We start from the raw sequence: 5,819 nt of genomic DNA on the forward strand, positions 1-5,819 counted from the left end.
TTTATAAGCATTTAATTTACTTGAAATCCTTCTTTTGGTTTTCCGAAGTATTGTGGTAGGCCTCCAGGATGAAAAAAAATGTAATGTTATATTCGTGGCAGTACCGTTATGTTCGAATGGAGAAATATGTGGTGGGGGAGGGCTCTATTTTGCAGTATGATTACAAATAACCCACATGTCTCAAATAGTTGTTCCATGCAACTGACATATTTAATGTAGAAACTAGAGAATTAATATTTCCTCAAAAATATCAAAATTTTTATTCACAGTTCGAATGCAGAATATTAATTGTGCACGAATGGATATGTCACAAGTTTCGTCAACCATAATAGCAAAATATTCCCGACTTTTAATATCTGCTACCACGGAGCAGATATTTGATTTGATTTGATTTGAATTTAAAATTTTGGGAGCGTCAGCACTTAGGCTATTTTGCTCCCGTCACATTATACGGGGGCCAGCCCCTTACCATTACAAATAACAACTTTAATGATGCATAACTAAAAAATTTAAAATGTTCTGACTGCTGTTAAAAGCTGAGGCTGTAAAGGGGCACTCAGCACACATAAGGACAAAAGAACAGGACAACACAAACAAAATTATACTGGCCATGGGGCCAGTCGCCAGAGCCTCGTTAGTCTTCAGTCCAGGGTGCACTAACGTGGAAGTGAGGTTGACATTTGGGTGTACTACTTGGAAGGTCACCCCTTACACCCCACGAAGCAGATATTGTTGTTGAATGTCATGTTAGAGCCATTTGTAGCCCAAACGTCCCATCCGCTACCCTAGTTCATGCACATCGTCTTTTGAAACTCTTTTTAGTAAAAATTTTAACAATACTCATAATTACATACTTAGTATATAGTAATAAGTCATGTGTTTTGCTGCCTCTGGTCATAGACCCCCCAAAGTTGATGGTTTAGTGGTCTCAGCCCCCCAAATTGATGGTCTAGAACATTTCAAATGTGTATTTCAAGTTTAGTTCATGTGGCACAATTCAGAGTAAACTTTACAAGAGAACCAAAATAATAAATTAGATCCTCTTAAGCAAAATTATTAGGGGGACTCTGCCCCACATCGTTAACATTGGGGGGGCTCGAGCCCCCCCAAGCCCCATGGAGTCGGCGCCTGTGGTTTTGTGTTGTATGTTTGTGTAGTAGTTGTGCTGTCTAGTATGTTTGTTTTGTCTTGCGTAGTAGTTGTGCTGTCTAATTTGTTTGTGTTTGTCTTGTGTACTAGTTGTGGTGTGTAGTTTGTTTATGTTTATATTGTGTAGTAGTTGTGGTGTGTTTGTGTTTATATTGTGTTATAGTTGTGATGTGTTTGTGTGTGTCTTGTGTAGGAGTTGTGCAGTCTAATGTGTTTGTGTTCGTCTTGTGTAGTAATTGTGCTGTCTAATGTGTTTGTGTTTGTATTGTGTAGTAGTTCCTCCATTCATATTGGGGGTTAGGCGTAGAGCTGACAACTCTGCACTGTAAAAAGACATGTCAAGAAACAGCAATATAAGGCCATGGATGTTTCCAAGGTAAAATATTCCGGAGGTAAAATAGTCCCCCATTCGGATCTCCGGGTGGGGACTACTTTGGGAGGTCCCTGGACTAAGGATAAGATCTACGTTAGGAATAAGGATATTAAATTAGGCACCTGGAATGGTCTGAGCCTTTACCGGCCTGGGGCATTTCAGTGTACAGTTAATGAGATAGTTAAGTATAAATTAGATGTAGTAGCTGTCCAGGAAGTTAAGTGGCCAGGAGAAGGGAATTGTAAAATTAAAAATTATACTTTTTCTTTTCTATGGTGGTACTGAAAATCATAATTTTGGAACAGGCTTTTTCATAAATAATAGAATTATCTCGGCTCTTAAAACAGTAGAATTTATTAATGATAGGATATCATATGCAGTTTTACAGGGTAGGTGGTGTAAAATTATTTTAATAAACATACATGCACCAACGGAAGATAAAGATGATAATACTAAACATGATTTTTATACAGAGTTAGAACAGGTCTTTGATAAATTTTCTCAGTATGATATGAAAATTCTGTTAGGTGACTGTAATGCACAGATTGGCAAAGAAGAGACATTTAAACCCACGATTGGTAAAGAAAGTCTTCATGAATTAAGTAATGAGAATGGTATAAGATTGATTACTTTTGCAACCTCAAAGAATTTAATTGTGAAAAGTACCACTTTTAAACATAAAGATATCCATAAATATACCTGGTCTTCTCCAGATGGTAAAACTCATAATCAGATAGATCATATTCTCATTGATAAGAGAAGGCATACTAGTATAATTGACGTTCGTACACATAGAGGTGCTGACTGTGCCAGTGACCATTATTTAGTAATTGCTAAATTAAGAGAAAGACTCTCAGTGATAAATCATAAGCAACAAAATCTAAAAGTTATAAAATTTGATGCAGGAAAGTTTACTGATGAAAGAATTAAGAAAGATTACCAAATTAAACTGTCAAATAGATTTGATGTTTTGCAGGATTTAAATGATGATGAAAATATAAATGAAACAGACGTAAATAAGAATTGGGAGCACATACGTAATGCAATAGAATCAGCAGCTAAAGAAAGTATAGGATACCATAAACCGCGAAAAAGTAAGCCATGGTTTGATAATGAATGTCATAATCTAATAGAAATAAGAAATCAGGCTATACTTAGGTGGTTAAATAACTCTGATGACACAAATCTAAACAATTATAATAGAATCAAGCGAGAAGTTAACCGCACGTTTAGAAGTAAAAAAAAAAGGCCTCCCCCATGGCGCAGTGGTAGCGTCATTGCCTTGTAATCAAGGGGTCCCGGGTTCGATACCCGGTGGAGGTACAAGTGGTTCGGATCCCACTTTAAACTGTAGGTCCAGTCCCGATTAGCCTTACTGTGCATAAAGTGGACTTAAAACAGAAACTCAAAGAAGTAAAAAAAGATATTACTTGAAAAGCAAAATTAACGAAATTGAAACAAACAGCAAAACCAAAAATATCAGAGATTTATATAAAGGTGTAAATGAGTTTAGAAAGGGGTGTAAACCTAAAGTAAACTTGATAAAAGATAAAGACGGTGATTTTCTAGCTGACCCAAGTGATATTCTAAATAGATGGAAGAACTACTTTAATGACCTTTTAAATGTCCATATAGGAGATAAATCAGAAGTAAATGAAGTCCACACACAGCAGAACCTTTAGTTCCAGAACCTAACTTGACTGAAGTTAAAGATACTATTAAAAGGCTAAAGAATAACAAAGCACATGGCATTGATTTAATACCAGCTGAGTTAATTAAATATGGTGGAAATTCATTAATATGTCAAATTCATAAATTAATTTGTTTAATATGGAATAAAGAAGAAATCCCTCAACAGTGGAAATAATCCATAATTGTTCCTGTGTTTAAAAAAAGGTGATAAAATGACCTGCAATAATTACCGTGGAATTTCTCTACTCTCAACAACATACAAAATATTGTCTAACATTCTTTTAACAAGACTAACCCCATATGCTAATGAAATTATAGGTGATTATCAATGTGGATTTAAACGTAACAGATCAACTACAGATCAAACTTTTCACATCAGACAGACACTTGAAAAAAAGTGGGGATATAATCAAAATGTCCATCAGTTATTCATTGATTTCAAAAAAGCATATGATTCGATCAAAAGAGATAAATTATATAATATATTAGTAGAGTTTGGAATACCTAAGAAGCTTGTTAGTATGATAAAAATATGCACCAGTGAAACAGAAAGTAAAATTCATGTGGGTATTAATCAGTGGCATAGCATGGACATTTCGGGTGGGAACGCCAAGTCCGAAGGAAGAGTCGGCCCTTTCTTGCTTAATAATTTATTTATGGTATTAGTCGCCACAGGTATTATTTGCCTGAAGTAAGCTGGGTTTTCAATAAAACATCATCATTGCATGTTTTAGCTAGAAAATTAGATGCCTCACTATGCCACAGATGCTTTGAACTCTGGTGTTCTATACCTTTTTTTATATCTTTCTGCATGACGCAAGTCATTAAAAATCTACCTGAATCACAAGCGCCTCTGCACAACAGTAGACGTCATTGTTGTGGGCGATCCAACTACTGATTGATTTGGTTTATTTTATTTCGCTTTTCTACCACGTTTGGTTAATTGCGAATATGAATATGAGTGATGATATTGATGAAGGGACACTGACAAAGAACACCCGTGCTCACGCCGGGATTCGAACCAGGGACCTCTGTCGTCTCGGCGCACTGTGAAAAGCAGAGTGGATGATCCAAATATCGTACAATCTACTGACGTAACAGTGCCGATTAGTAATTCAGACCACTGTTTATTACATCTTGAGAATGCTGATAAACATTTTAAAATAATTTTCTCCAGAGACCATTCGATGTTAAGAGTTTTCAAATGAATGCTAAACATTTCCATTCACACAATATTAAGTAGTTAGATAATAACGAAAAAATACAATAAAAAAATAATAGTTTTGAGGGTTAAGTGGTAGAGCAGCCACAGGCTGAATTTCTATCACGAGGACTTCACCAACTTATTTGACAAAAACTGTGTTGATCTTTTAGTTTCTAATACACATCGCTGTTCGTGCGATAAATTATACAATGCAGTGGCAGTATATTTGAGATTGGTAAAGTTACGTCAGTCAATATTGCGTATTGTAGCATCACATAGCACGAGTTGCATGAGCGCGAATAGCGAAGAACCGGGTAGGAATTCTGCCGCTGTCGTCTGCTTCAGAAGGCAGGAAGGGCCACATGAACCAATCACGGTAGACCTCTCGTACGCTGGCGTAAGAGAGACCATTTACGCACGTGCTGTAGAAATCGAAGCTTTCCCTCCAGAAAGGCAGCAAGGAATATAGAGTCCTGTACGCCGAACCTGTTCGGCGTCCGGCCGGAAAAGGCATTGAAAAGAGATGCTAGAACGAGTGTTGAGAGTGGAGCGTTGCAAGCGGGTCGCGCAAAATAGCTATTATAATGCCATGAAGGTCAAACATATATGAAATTAGTCACGTTTTACTTTATAATCACAGCATTTAAGCATTCTTGAAATTTTAAATCTGGGAACGCCGGGCGTACGAGCGTACTATAACGCTACGCCACTGGTATTAATATGTTTGACAAATTTACAATTCATGATGGGTTAAAACAAGGAGATGCATTATCTCCATTGCTCTTTAATTTTGCCTTAGAATATGCTGTTATGAAGGTAAAAGAAACTAAAGAAGGACTAACAGTAGATGGAGTGACTCAGTTGTTAGCATATGCAGATGATGTAGACTTACTGGGGGATGATGTGAATACAATTAAGAATAATGCTAAAATATTTTTCAAAACTGCTAAAGAGAAAGGTTTGGAAGTTAACAAAGAGAATACTAAATATATGCTTACAGGCCGAAACCAAGTGTTAGGTAATAATCAAAATCTAATTATTGATAACAACTCGTTTGAACCAGTTTCCAAATTCAAGTACTTAGGAGTAATATTAACAAATGAAAATTATATTAAAGAGGAAATAAAAAGTAGGCTTAATTCAGGAAGTGCATGTTACTTCTCTCTTCATAAACTTTTGTCTTCTCGTTTAATATCTAAGAAACTAGAAGTTAAAATATACAAAACAGTAATTTTGCCTGTAGTATTATATGGATGTGAAACTTGGTCCCTTACATTGAAAGAGGAACATAAATTGAGAGTATTTGAAAATAAGATCCTTAGGAAAATATTTGGAGCTAAAAGGGATGAGGAGACAGGTGAGTGGAGAAGGTTACATAATTTAGAACTACATAATTTGTAT

Source organism: Lepisma saccharinum, chromosome 9 (assembly GCF_977018435.1).
Source record: "Lepisma saccharinum chromosome 9, izLepSacc3.1, whole genome shotgun sequence".
NCBI lineage: Eukaryota > Metazoa > Arthropoda > Insecta > Zygentoma > Lepismatidae > Lepisma > Lepisma saccharinum.